The sequence below is a fragment of the Pan paniscus genome, chromosome 3 (assembly GCF_029289425.2).
Source record: "Pan paniscus chromosome 3, NHGRI_mPanPan1-v2.0_pri, whole genome shotgun sequence".
Taxonomy (NCBI): domain Eukaryota; kingdom Metazoa; phylum Chordata; class Mammalia; order Primates; family Hominidae; genus Pan; species Pan paniscus.
In genome coordinates this window covers 40,241,685-40,256,670 of record NC_073252.2, presented here as the reverse complement: position 1 = coordinate 40,256,670, position 14,986 = coordinate 40,241,685, and the positions used below count along the sequence as shown (strand labels likewise).

At 46.1% G+C, this 14,986-nt stretch overlaps 1 protein-coding gene across 1 annotated transcript in view; it reads right to left on the bottom strand.

Moving 5' to 3' along the window:
* Nucleotides 1-13,623, bottom strand: part of N4BP2 (NEDD4 binding protein 2) — a 112,308-nt gene extending 98,685 nt beyond the window's left edge. Inside the window, exon 1 of the mRNA XM_034958472.3 lies at nucleotides 13,400-13,623. The gene's annotated coding sequence lies outside the window, so the exon portion shown is untranslated. The remainder of the gene's footprint in view (nucleotides 1-13,399) is intronic.
* Between the last annotated feature and the right edge of the window lie 1,363 nt (nucleotides 13,624-14,986).

The window sequence follows — 14,986 nt, the reverse complement described above, 5'->3', positions numbered from 1 at the left end:
GAAAACTGAAAAAAACTTATTTGCCACTCTTAGTTTACTTTTAACTGGTTCAGGAAATTTATATATGTAGATAAAACAAATATGGCAAAATGGTAACACTTGTTGAATCAAGGAGGTGGGTACCTGTGGTTTCAATGTATCATACTACTTTTCTATATCTCTATTTTCCTAATGAAAGTTTTTTTTTTTTATACTTTAAGTTTTAGGGTACATGTGCACATTGTGCAGGTTAGTTACATATGTATACATGTGCCATGCTGGTGCGCTGCATCCACTAACTCGTCATCTAGCATTAGGTATATCTCCCAGTGCTATCCCTCCCCACTCCCGTAATGAAAGTTTTTAAAATGTACCATGCTTCAAGCAAACTAGTTTGCTTCTAAGATGTTTGAAAAGATAAAACCATATTTAATCCACTAAAAGAATACCTCTACAAAGCAAAGAAAGAGTTTTTGGGGGTTGTGTTTGTTTTTTAAGAGACAGGGTCTCACTCTGCCACCCAGGCTGGAGTGCAGTGGTACAACACTACAGCTTTGAACTCCTGGGCTCAAGCAATACTCCTGCATCAGCTTCCCAAAGCTGGGACCACATGCATGCACCATTCCACCTGGCTTATTTTTTGTTGTTGCTTCTTTTATTTTGTTTTGTAGAGACAGGGTCTCGCTTTGCTGCCCACACTGGTCTCCAACTCCTGGCTTCAAGCAATCCTCTCCCCTCAGCCTCCCACAGTGCTGGGAATACAGGAATGGGCAACTGTGCCTGGCCAAAATCCTTTTTTAATTCAAATATCAACTCTTAACATGAAACATGTAATTCAAAAATGCCAAGTTTTTATAAAGCAGGGCACACTCCATATTTCAAAGGTTATGTATAGGTTATCTGTCCTTACATGTTGAGAAGAAAAAAGAAAAATTCAACCACGCTGTAAGTGAGTTTAAAATGAAAGGAAGGGAAAAAAATGAAACGGAATTTTTTTTTTAAAACAGTCTCACTCTTTCGTGCAGTGGTGCAATCTTGGCTCCACCTCCCAGGTTCAAGTGATTCTCCTGCCTCAGCCTCCGAGTAGCTGGGATTACAGGCAAGAACAACTAAGCCCAGCTAATTTTTGCATTTTTTTGTAGAGACGGAGTTTCACCATGTTGGCCAGGCTGGTCTTGAACTCCTGACCTCAAGTGATGTGCCCGCCTCGGCCTCCCAAAGGGCTGGCATTACAGGCATGAGTCACTGTGCCTGGCTGGGAATTTTTTTGTTGTTTTTTGTTTTTATTTGTTTTTGAGATGGAGTCTCGCTCTGTCACTCAGTGGAGTGCAGTGGCGCGATCCCGGCTCACTGCAACATCTGCCTCCCAGGTTCAAGCGATTCTCCTGCCTCAGCCTCCCGAGGAGCTAGGATTACAGGCGCCCGCCACCATGCCTGGCTAATTTTTGTATTTTTAGTAGAGACAGGGGTTTCACCATGTTGGCCAGGCTGGTCTTGAACCCCTGACCTCAAGTGATCCACCTGCCTCGGTCTCCCAAAGTGCTGAGATTACAGGCGTGAGCCACTGTGCCCAGCCTGGGAATTTTTTAAAGGATAAAAATTATGAGAAGGATCCCAAATAGTTAAAACAAACTTGAGAAAGAAAAACAAAACTGGAGGCCTCATACTTCCTATTTCAAAACACCTTACATTACAGAGCTACAGTAATCAACACAGTATGGTAGGGCTTAAAGATAGACATAAGACTAATGGAATGGAATAGAAAGCCCAGAAATAAATACTCACATATGTGATCAAATGATCTTCAACAAGGGTACCAAGGCCACACAATGGGAAAAGGAGAGTCTCTTCAACAAATGATATAGGAAAAACTGGGTACCCACATGCAAAAGAATGAAGCTAGAATCTTACGTTACATTGAATACAAAAGGTAATTCAAAATGGACTAAAGACCTAAATCTAAGACCTTAAACTTAAAACTCGTAGAAGAAAACGGGGAGAAAGCTTCATGACATCGGATTTGGCAATGATTTCTTGAAGATGACACCAAAGGCATAGGCAACAAAAGCAAAAATAGACAAAATGGACATCAAACTTAAAGAATTCTGTGTCACAAAGGAAACAATCAACAGAATAATAAGGCAACCTACGGAATGAGAGAAAATATTTGCAAACCATACATCTGATAAGTTGGTAATATCTAGAATACATAAAGAACTCCTACAACTCAACAAACAAAATCCAAATAACCCAATTTAAAAGTGGGCAAAGGACTTGCACAAATGTTTCTCCAAAGAAGATATACACATGGCCAACAAGTATATGAAAAGATACTTATCACTAATCAGAGAAATACAAATTAAAACCACAATGAGACAGATATCACCTTACACCTATTGAGATGGCCACTATCAACAAATAAGTTAAAAAACAGGCCAGGTGCAGTGGCTCATGCCTGTAATCCCAGCACTTTAGGAAGTCAAGGCAGGTGGATTACCTGAGGTCAGGGGTTCAAGACCAGCCTGGCCAACATGGTAAAACGCCATCTCTACTAAAACTACAAGAATTAGCCTGTAGTCTCAGCTACTTGGGAGGTTGAGACAGGAGAATCACTTGAACCTGGGACGCAGAGGTTACAGTGAGCCAACATCATGCCACTGTACTCCACCCTGGGTGACGGAGTGAGACTCTGTCTCAAAAAATAAAAAAATAAAAAATAAAAATGTTGGTGAAGATGTAGAGAAACTGGAACCCTTGTGTACTACTGGTAGGAACGTAAAATGGCTCAGCTACTAAGCAAAGGGTATGGCAGTTCCTCAAAAAATTAAAAACAGAATTATCATATGATCCAGCAATTCCACTTCAGGGTACATATCCAAAATAATTAATAACAGGATCTCCAAGAGATACTTGCACATGCATGTTTATCACAGCGTTATTCACAATAGTCAAGAGGTGAAAGCAACCTAAATGTCCATCAACAAGTGAATGGATAAAAAAAAAAAAATGTGGTACATACATACAATGGAATATTATTCAGCCTTAAAAAAAAAAAAAAAAGGAGGCCAGGCACAGTAGCTCATGCATGTAATCCCAGCATTTTGGAAGGCCAAGGCTAACTAACTGATCACTTGAGCCCAGGAGTTCAAGATCAGCCTGGGCAACATGGCAAAACCTCATGTCTACAAAAATTATCTAGGTGTGGTGGTGCACACCTGTGGTTCCAGCTACTCAGAAGGCTGAGGTGGGAGGATGGTTTGAGTCTGGGGAGGTCAAGGCTGCAGTGAGCCATGATCACACCACTGCACTCCAGCCTGGGTGACAGAGCAAGACCCTGTCTCAAAAAAAAAAAAAAAAAAAGGAAATTAGGTCATATGCTGCAACATGGAAGAATCTTGAGGACATTATGCTAAGTGAAACAAGCCAGTCACCCCAAAAACAGCAATAACAATGACAAAAAGCTGCATGTTTCTACTTATATGCGGTATCTACAAGTAGTCAAACTCTAGACACAGAAAGTAGAATCGTGGTTGCCAATGGCTAGGAAGGAGAAAATGGGTTCACTGGGTACAGAGTTTCAGTTTGGCAAGATGAAAAAAACTGCACAACAATGTGCATAGTTAACACTACTGTTCTGTACTCTTAAAAGTGGTTAAGACAGTAAATACGTTGTACTTTTTTCCCCAACTAAAAAAACTATGAGTAGCTTAACTACAAAGAAAAAAACTGAGACAAGGTGATTTAGCAGAGAAAGAGAATGTTCACTCAAGAGAGATAGACTCAAAAACAGACCAGGGCTAGGCATGGTGGCTCACACCTGTAATCCCAGCACTTTGGGAGGCCAAGGCAGGTGGATCACTTGAGGTCAGGAGTTCAAGACCAGCCTGGCCAACATAGTGTAACCTCATCTCTAATAAAAAATACAAAAATTAGCTGTGTGTGGTGGCACATGCCTGTAGTCCCAGGTACTTGGGAGACTGAGGCAAGAGAATTGCTTGAACCTGGGAGGTAGAGGCTGCAATGAGCCGAGATCATGCCACTGCACTTCAGCCTGAGCAACAGAGTGAGACACTGTCTCAAAAAAAAAAAAAAAAAAAAAAAGGGAAAATCACAAATAGAAATCCTGAGAAATGAACTAAATTTAATTACAACTACATAATCAATAATTAACTCTGGGTCCCCTGAAAAAAATGGGCCGGGCACGGTGGCTCACACCTGTAATCCCAACACACTGGGAGGCTGAGGCAGGTGGATCACAAGGTCAAGGGATTGAGACAATCCTGGCCAACACGGTGAAACCCCATCTCTACTAAAAATACAAAAATTAGCTGGGTGTGGTGGCGTGTGCCTGTAGTCCCAGCTACTCAGGAGACTGAGGCAGGAGAATCACTTGAACCCAGGAGGCAGAGGTTGCAGTGAGCTGAGATCACGCCACTGCACTCCAGCCTGTCGACAGATCTAGACTCCATCTCAAAGAAAAAAAAAAATGCTTTACTGGATCTTTATAGGTCCAGAAACTATGTGCAAAATACTCTACTAGATACTTGTACTCCCCAGTGACTGCGCATGTATCATATCCATGCCCCCGGTCAACCACTTCTTACCTCCCAAACACTGCCAAAAAAGCCTCCATCTGCTCCTACCTGACCTTAAAAATGCTAAAAAATTCAAATCCCTGCATTGGAAGAACTGTCTAAAAATTTTATTTTCTCTGTGCACACAGAATTGATAATGATCAGACTAACCAAACTCCTATTATTTCCTATACGGTTTCAGTTTCTTAAAATGAAAGTAGTTTATATTTGTTGTTTCAACTTTTTTCTGTTGACTCCTTGACCCAATACAATCCACCCTCCCATCCCAAGCAGCATTTACTGGTTTTTTTCTGTCTGGCCCTTCTTGGTCTCTGTCATGGATTTTCTGCCTTCTGCTCACTTTTTTCAGTGTCATTGCTCGCTAAGGTTCTGTTCCTAATCTTTTGTTCGATTTACCTCTTCTAGGTCCATTCAAACCCATGGCTTCAATGCCTGTAAGTGTGACTCCAGTCAATAATTTTCTCCCAAACCCCAATATAGTTAATTGTTTGACAGACATATCCACTTGAATATTCCATGGGCACTTCAAACCTGAGAGGTCCAGCTTAAATTTCCTTCAATGACTCTCTATAGCTTTCAAGATCAAGTTCCAACTCTGTGATAAAGCACTCAAGGACTTCTATGACGTGATCCCTTATCTACCTTTGGCCTCCTCTTCTTCTACTCTAATCCACCTGTACCTAGTTATTTGTTTCCCACACAAGGTAGCCCATTTCACAGCTCTGTGCCTTATACATTCTCTGCCTGAAAGTCCCTCTAACCCCAGCCGGGCACAGTGGCTCACGCTTGTAATCCCAACACTTTGGGAGGCTGAGGTGGGCAGATCAGGAGGTCAGGAGTTTGAGACCAGTCTGGGCAACATGGTAAAACCCCATCTCTACTAAAAATACAAAAATTAGCGAGTGTGGTGGTGCGTACCTGTAATCCTCCTGAGTACAGGAGGCTGAGGCAGGAGAATCGCTTGAACCTGGGAGGCGGAGATTGCAGTGAGCCGAGATCACACCACTGCACTCCAGCCTGGGCAACAGAGCAAGACTCCATCTCTACCCCATCACACCCAACCCATAATTTATTGGTTCAATTTACTTTCCTTTAGGAAAGTTTCCCACTATCTCAAAGCATGATTTAGCCACAGCTCCCAATGCACCCTAGACATCTATCTTAGCACCTTTGTATTTATTTGTTGAGACTACTAGTCTGTAAGCATCTTGCAGATAAGTGTTTTATTTAGCAAACAAGAGCTCAATAAATACTTGTTATTGCCGGGCGCGGTGGCTCACGCCTGTAACCCCAGCACTTTGGGAGGCCGAGGCAGGCGGATCACAAGGTCGGGAGTTTGAGACCAGCCTGACCAACATGGCAAAACCCCGTCTCTACTAAAAATACAAAAATTAGCCAGGCGTGGTGGTGCGCGCTTATAGTCCCAGCTACTCAGGAGGCTGAGGCAGGAGAATCGCTTGAACCCAAGAGGCAGAGGTTGCAGTGAGTCAAGATCACACCATTGCACTCCAGCCTGGACAACAGAGCGAGACTCTGTCTCAAATCAATCAATCAATAAATAAGTACTTGTTATAAGCTAGCATAAGCCAAAAGGCCAACTTCTTTAAAATGTTGGACTTACCATTTTCGTACCTGGAATACACAGGTCCATAGTACAGGGCATCTCTTTACCACAAATAAAGTACCAATGAAAATAAATTCATAATCAGAAAGGTGGTTAAGAATTATAGTGGATGAGGCCAGGCATAGTGGTTCACATGTGGTCCCAGCACCTTGGGAGGCTGAAGCAGGAGGATCACTTGAGCTCAGGAGTTCGAGACCAGCCTAGGCAACATAGTGAGACCCTCCCCCGCGCCCCACCAATCTCTCTAAATAAATAAATAAAATTGGCCAGCACGGTGGCTCACACCTGTAATCCCAGCACTTTGGGAGGCTGATGCAGGAGGATCATCTGAGGTCAGGAGTTCAAGACCAACCTGGCCAACATGGTGAAACCCTGTCTCTACTAAAAAGACAAAAAAATTAGCTAGGTGTGGTGATGCACACCTGTAATCCCAGCTACTCGGGAGGCTGAGACAGGAGAATCGCTTGAACACGGGAGGTGGAGGTTGCAGTAAGCCGAGATCACACCATTGCACTCCAGCCTGGGCAACAAGAGCAAAACTCCGTCTCAAAAAAATTAATTAATTAATTAATTAAATTAAAAATAAATAAATCAATAAAACGATAAAGAATTAAAGTGGATATTCTTTATGTCTGCCCAGAACTCCGTCCCCTCCCCTACTCAAGGTCTGCTCTGCTTTTTGCTAACAGATCCCTGGCCATGTAAGTGAGCATATCACAACCTAGAATGAACTAAGCATAGTACTTCATCCCCTCAAACACTAGATTTGGTCAAGGTTCTAGTTGATACCCCTGTGCTGCCACGAAACAGGTTTACCATGTGAAGAAACATATTTTCAGTAAAAGGAATGAAACCAGTATGCACAGAGTATAAGTACGGAAAGGTCCCAACTATGGGAAAGTTCCCACCCTAGCTCTTCATGGCCATCCTTATTCATACAATGTCTATTATATCGTCATATGAACCAATAACTTTTTCCCCTACAGGCTACTTCAAGCTGTATTTCTGTTACTTGAACACCAAAAAGTCCTAACTAATAAAATAGAGAAACCAAATTGATAAAAATTAGACATCAAAGGATATTTTTCATTCAGGCTATAAAAGGGCCTGGTATGCCTTCTCTGGCTTAGAAAACTTTCATCTATCAAATATAATGTCCCTTTCCTCTCTGTATTAGATAAACCCCAAAATTACTATTTCATTCTCTTTCAATACACTCTATGCAAATCACATCATTTTTTAAGACAGTCCATTTACCGCTATGTGGTGAGATGACAAATAAGCAAGCAATCACAATGTAATAAAAGAACATGGAGTGCTAAGGACACAAAGAGGAGGCCCATGTAACCCAGACTTGAAGTATCCAAGGGCTTTCTCCTAGAGCTACCACCTAGGCTGAGACCTGAAAGACAAGCCTGAGTTAATAAAATAAAAGTGAGGGTAAGGAACAAACTAGGAAAGGTATTCCAGACAGATAGAAGCTTCTGAACTCAAGTGCAGATTTAAGAACTCTGACCCCTTCAGGGAGAAATACAAGGAACTTAATAGGGCTAGCACACTGACAGCCAAGTGTCAATAAGGATCCAAATCATGAGGATCCTGAAAGCCAAGTGAAGAAGTTCAGAAGTCTCAAAAAAGAAAAAAAAGAAGTTCAAAAGTTATCCTAAAGGCCATGAAAAGTCACAAAAAAGTTTTAAGCAGAGGAGTTACATGCTTAAATGTGTTAGACAGATTACTCTAGCTACAGTGGGAAAAATGCATTGGAAGACTGAAAGCAGGGATGAGCTGTTAGGAGGCTCGTGCAACAACCCAGGTGAGACGTGATACTAACCATGGAGTAGGAGGGCAGCTGCGAGGATAGGGAAAAGGAACAGATTCAAGAGATATTAAAGAGAGGAGGATCACAAAGTCAGGAGATCGAGACTATCCTGGCTAACACGGTGAAACCCCCATCTCTATTAAAAATACAAAAAATTAGCCGGGCGTGGTGGCGGGCACCTGTAGTCCCAGCTACTCAGGAGACTGAGGCAGGAGAATCGCTTGAACCCAGGAGGCGGAGATTGCAGCAAGCCAAGATCGCACCACTGCACTCCAACCTAGGTGACAGAGCGAGACTCCGTCTCAAGAAAAAAAAAAAAAAAAAGTAACCAAAAAATAAAGCAGTAAAAACAAAACAAAAATAAATAAATAAATAAAACCAAAAAATAAATAAAGCAGCAAATGAATGCAAATATTTTCAAGAAAAAAAGACACTAATGGCCAGGCATGGTGGTTCACACCTGTAACCCCAGCACTTTGGGAGGCCGAGGCAGGCAGATCACCCGAGGTCAGGAGTTCCAGACCACCCTGGCCAACATGGCGAAAACCCATCTCTACTAAACATACAAAAATTAGCCAAGCGTGGTGGCAGGTGCCTGTAATCCCAGCTACTCGGGAGGCTGAGGCAGGAGAATCACTTGAATGTGGTAGGCGGAGGTTGCAGTGAGCCGAGATCACACCACTGCACTCCAACCTGGGCAACAAGAGCAAAACTCCACCCAAAAAAAAAAAAAAAATACGCCAGACACAGTGGCTCAAGCCTGCAATCCCAGCACTTTGGGAGGCTGAGGTGGGCAGATCACCTGAGGTTAGGAGTTCGAGACCAGCCTGGCCAACATGGTGAGACCCCATGTCTACTAAAAATACAAAAATTAGCTGGGCGTGGTGGTGCACATCTGTAATCCCAGCTACTTGGGAGGCTGAGGCAGAAGAATCACTTGAACCCAGGAGGCGGAGGTTGCAGTGAGCTGGGATCATGCCATGGCACTCCAGACTGGGCAACAAGAGCGAGACTCCATCTCAAAAATAAATAAATAAATAAATAAAATGAAATAAAAATATGAAAATTAGCCGAACATGGCAGTGGACACCTGTAATCCCAGCTACTCGGGAGGCTGAGGCAGGAGAATCCCTTGAACCTGGGAGGCAGAGGTTGCAGTGAGCCAAGATTATGCCACTGCACTCCAGCCTGGGCAACACAGCAAGACTCTACCTCAAAAAAATAATAATAATAAAGACACTAATAACCTTAAATCTGGGGCTTGCATAAAGTTTTAAGAAAAACAGCCAGCTGAGGATGGTGGCTCACACCTGTAATTCTAGGGCTTTAGGAGGCCAAGGTGGGAGGATCGCTTGAGCCCAGAAGTTTGAGGCCAGCCTGGGCAATATGGCAACACCCCGTCTCAATTTAAATTTTAAAAAAAGAAGAAGAAAAGAAAAGAAAAGCAGCTAATACATGATCAAAGGATATGCTCATACAATCCACGTTTAGAAAAACAGGCCAGGCGTGATGGCTCGGGCCCATATTCCCAGCAACTTGGGAGGTTGAAGTGAGAAGACTGCTTGAGCCCACAAGTTTGTGACCAGCCTAGGCAACACAGCGAGACCCTGTCTCTACAAAAAAATTTTAAAAATGAGCCAGGCACAGCGGTATGTGCCTATACTCCCAGCTACTCGGGAGGCTGTTGCAAGAGGATCCCTTGAGCCCAGGAATTCAAGGCTACAGTGAGCTATAATCATGCCACTGCACTCCAACCTGGACAACAGAGGGAGACCCTGTCTCAAAAAAAAAAAAAAAATCTAGCTACTTAGCCACATAAATTTATTAAAGCCTCTTTTAATTTTTAAAGTATGTGCGGCCGGGCACAGTGGCTCATGCCTGTAATCCCAGCACTTTGGGAGGGCAAGGTGGGTGGATCACCTGAGGTCAGGAGTTCACGACCAGCCTGACCAACAAGGTGTAACCCCGTCACTACTCAAAATAAAAACATTAGCCGGGCGTGATCGTGTGCACCTGTAATCCTAGCTACTTGGGAGGCTGAGGCAGGAGAATTGCTTGAACCCGGGAGGCAGAGGTTGCAGTGAGCCAAGATGGCACCATCACACTCCAGCCTGGGCAACACAGCGAGACTCCATCTCAAAAAAAAAAATGAAGTATGAGAGCTCAGATAGAATTGATTAACCACAATCTAGATGTACAGTTCTAATAAAATAATTTCTGGAGGGCAATGCTGAGATAGGTAAGAAAGTAAAATACTCTTCCCAAGGCGCAGGCACAGTGGCTCACGCCTGTAATCTCAGCGCCTTGAGAGGCTGAGGCAGGAGGACTGCTTGAGCTCAGGAGTTCGAGAGCAGCCTGAGCAACATAGTGAGGCCCTGTCTCTTTAAAAAAAGAAAAAAAAAAAAAAAGAATAAGGTTTTGGGTCACAAAGATCTAAGTTTGACTGAAACCTACCTGATACATACATAACACTCCCACACACTAGTCGGGTAACTTTCAGCAACTTTCTTAATACTTCTCAGTCTCTGTCTCCTCCCCTGTAAGAATACTGCAAATCTCAGAGTTGTAAGAATTAAATACAATCACATATGCAAAGTGCTTAAAACAGCACCTGGTGTGCATGTGTGTGTACATACACATAAGCCACTTCATTACTATGAGGACGAGGGCAATGAGGTTGATAATGATACATGGCTTGATGTATGCTTACTCATTATCAGGCAAGGTAGGTATCAAAAAAGTGTTCAATCTAAGGCCAGGCAGGGTGGCTCATGTCTGTAATCCTAGCACTTTGGGAGGCCAAGGCGGGCGGATCACTTGAGGCCAGGAGTTACAGACCAGCCTCACCAACATGGCAAAAACCCATCCCTACTAAAAATACAGAAGTTAGCCAGGTGTGGTGTTGAGCACCTGTAATCCCAGCTACTCCAGAGGCTGAGACAAGATAGCGCCACTGCACTCCAGGCTGGGCGACAGAGTGAGGCTCTGTCTCAAAATACATACATACATACATACATAAAAAATGCTCAATCTCTTCTTAAATTCCTAACATAAACTACTTCTAAAGGCATTTAATAGACAACTGATTCTTCCCAAGGCTTACAATATGATTTTGCATATAAAAAGCTGAAAGGAAAGCAAAGAAGGTAGGTAGCTATTTTTCTGAAATTCATTAACTAATAAATGGTTGCTGCTTTGCATATCAAAAAACATGCATAATCATGGCTAATCATGATGAAAAGGGAGATTTTAAAAGGAAAATAATCAGCGTTTTAAAACGGCCGGGCGGGCGTGGTGGTCACTCCTGTAATCCCAGCACTTTGGGAGGCGGAGGCAGGTGGATTGCTTGAGCTCAGGGGTTTGAGACCAGCCTGGGCAACATGGCGAAACCTCCTCTCTACAAAAAATACAAAAATTAGCCGGGCGTAGTGGCTTTCGCCTCTAGTCCCAGCTACTCTAGGGGACGAGGTGGGAGGATGGCTTGAGCCCAGGAGGCAGACGTTGCAGTGAGCTGAGATAGTGCCACTGCACTCCAGCCTTGGCGATATGGCCAGACCTTGTCTCAAAAAAATAAATAAATAAGATGCAACTATGTAACAGTATTTAGATTTAAAATAAATTCCAAAAAAAAAAAACCATGCAACTACAGTGATAATATTTAGCTTCTACTGTGTACATACAAGATACTATGCCTACTTTAATATACTTTAATGAAGGAAAAAACATGCCTCTACCATAACTTAAGCCCACTTTTTCTATGAAATACAGTACTTCTATCTCCCCTTCAAATTAACTAAAGTCAACAAGTACACAAACTGGCATTCGTACGTACTGCGTGCTGATTTCAACTGCTTTATTCTTTATTGTTTTACAGGTTAGCCTTTTTTCATTAACTAAATTGTAGCCTCCTTGCAAAAGAGCAGGCATTTATTTCCTATTCTTCCCACCATGTCCACCACTACAGCCCCTCGCTCCTACCCCCCATCCTAGCACGGCACTTAAATAATAAAAGGTCCTGGCAGCGAAACTCAAAACTGTTTATTTCTGACCTTTAGCAGTAAACAATGTTAGAAAGGCAGATGGAACCACGTTTATCAAAACAGAGAACGCACGATGTTTACATTTCCTAAAGCGCGTCTTTTAGTTAAAATTAAAGGATGAGAGTTAAAACGAGTTACAAAAGACAGCTGGTGTTTGAAAGAAAAACACTGGAAGTAATAAAAACGGAGTGAAAAGGCTGATGTTGGGATTAAAAGAAAACATTTTTTTAATACAGCTGCAAATCAGTCATTGTTTTCTGAGAGGCTAGGTTCATCTCCAGGATTTTCTTCTAGGAGCTCAACCAATGGCCACCTTTACTGAGTTAACCAGTCTCCAGGCAAGCAGCCCTTGCTGATTGGCTCAAAGATGTCGAGTAGAAAAAGCAGCCAATCCTGCCTTCAAGCCAGAACTGTGCCATGGAGACATTACAACCACTGCATGGCGAGAATGTGTACAAACCTGTCCGTGCCACAAATATCAGATCCTAGTTACAAAGACTGCCGCCGAAAGGAAGAGCCTTTGAAGCCAACACTGACACTGACCTGTCATCTACATTCTATTACTCTAGCTCTCTTTCGGAGGGAAAAAAAAAAAAAAACTATTTTAACCAAAAGCGCATGAGAGATAAACTGTGCCCCCGCTAAGATGACTCACTCTATTGAGGATGAATTTCCAAACGGACGGCTTAGAGAGAGTCCCGATGAGAGAGGGGCTCTAGAAGGGTCCCACTGAGGGACAAAGTTGCAGATGGGGGCAGGGGAGGCGGGACGAGGGCCAAAGACACACAAATGCCGGGGAGGGGAAAGTCTCCCCGCAGTCTCCAAAATCCGAACGTGTGAGTGGCTGTGTGTCTGGACTTGAACTGAGTAAATAAACGGCTCTGCTAGGACTATGTGCTCAGGAAGGTGGCCTGAAGTTCCCAGAAGGCTCCGCCTGGCAAACACCTAAGGCGCCTGGAGGGGCGCAAGGTCAGGTCCTGGCGGGAACAGATCTGGGAGGAAACCTCGGGGGGTCGAGAGGGGTGTGTCTGGGGCCTGGAGGCCCGCCAGGCACTCGGAGGCCAAGGAAGCGGCCGCGGCCCCCGCCTTCGCCCGGCCTCGGGCTGAGCGCCAGGGCCCGCCTCTCGCCGACGCCTCACTTCCCTTCCGTCCGGGCAGCCGGGCCCGCGGGTCAGATCGGAGGCGGCCCGCGCCGGGCCCCACATTCAGGGCTTGGGGGTTCACTCGCCGCGCCGCCCGCCGCTGCTTCAGGCCCTCCGCTTCGGCTCGGAGCCCCGGGACCCCTAACCTCCAGGGCCCTCACCTTGGACCCGCCTCCCTGCCTCCCACCCGCCGCCTTTACCTGCTTCTGGAGCGGGCAGAGGGCGTCGAAGCCGGTGCCGCGTCGTCGAACGCACAACGCGGCGCCGCAGGTCCGCAGCCCTTTCCCGCCGGCGCCACTGCGCTCTCCCGCGCCGCGCAGGGCTAGCAAGCAGCTGCGGCCGCGGGGGAGACACGGCGAGCGCGCCCGGCGGGGAGACACTGCCGCTCTCCGTCCGGCCGGGGAAGAGCAGCCGCGCAGAAGCCCGCCGCGAGAGGGCGGGTGGGCGGCCGGGTGGGGAGGGGTCTCGAGGCGCCGGCAATGGCTGCCACGTCGCCCAGGTGGATCGCCGCCCACCGCCCCCCCCCCCCCAAGCCCGCCGGCTCTCCGCCACGACCTCTGCTTCGTCCCCGAGCTCCGCCTCGGCGCGGCGGCCCGGGGGACTTGAGCCCGCGGGCGCTCCCACCTCTCCCGCTCCCGCTCTCCCTTTGGAGAGCAAGCCCTGCCCGGCCGGTTCGGCTGCTTCCGGTCGCCCACCCCCCAAGGCTCGCCCGAGAGCGGGCCGTGGTCCCCACTTTTCTTATCAGGGGGTCCCTGGAGGAGCAAGCCCTTCTTCGAGTGTCGGGTTCTGCTGGGGGGGAAGGCGGGAGCTGTTTGGCGCTGGGGAACATTGCAACAGGCCCGGAATTTTTGCCAAAATAAGCGGCGCGGTAAACCACAGCTGTTTCTAGCCCTCGGCACTCTCCCGAGCCCCAAAAAACAAAACAAACACAAGGTCGGCCTCGCGGGGTGAGGGGAGAGAGGAAAGCAGAGCTGGGACGAGCCCTGACGCGCGCGGGGTCCAGGCTGCAAGTTGGGAGGGACGGCGAGGCGAGCGACCGGCCTCGGCATTGCCTGACTAGGGCCGTGGCCGCTGCGGCGGGCACGGGAACCCGCCTTCTCGCGCGCGGCCCTCCCGCGGGGGGCTTCCAGGCGCGCGGCCTCGGAGCCCCACGGGGAGACAAAGGGGTAGGCGACTGCCACGGGGTGGAGGGAGGCCGCCCAGCCCCATCGGCCCTGCCAGCGTGCGGTCTGAGCTCGGGGAATGTGTGCGCCTTAGCCGGTGGAACCGCAGCCGCTGGCCTTTGCCCCCAGTTCGAGCTTGAGTTTTTCGGGTGCCAAGAAAAAGCAAAGACGTACTCTTCCCTCTTGCGACCGCTGTAGTATGAGTCCGTCCCCAAGCCTGCACCATTTTTTTTCTCTCAACTCTGCTTTCCCTGGTTTATTTGTTCTGGGTTCTGATGTGAAATGTTTAGTGTTTTCAGGGTACGCAAATTTTTCACCTTTGCTTTCTGGTTGGTGGTGGTGGTGGTGATGGTAGTGGTGGTGGTTTTGCCTGTTTTTTACTTCCTCCGTCCCCTCCCTTTGCAATTACTTTTCATTCCACGTGCAGTGGTTTTTCCCAGAATAGAGAAGCGAAATAACCTCATGACAAAGTGTCCCTTTGCATCGAAGATACATTGTTGGTTGTTATGGCAGTTGTAAACAGAGTGTAAATTTAAACAGAGTGTAAATTTGGGGCAAGTGGTTTTTGTCGTTTAGGTCTAACTGGAACACTTATTCACAATGAGAACGTTGTAGTGCTTTTTC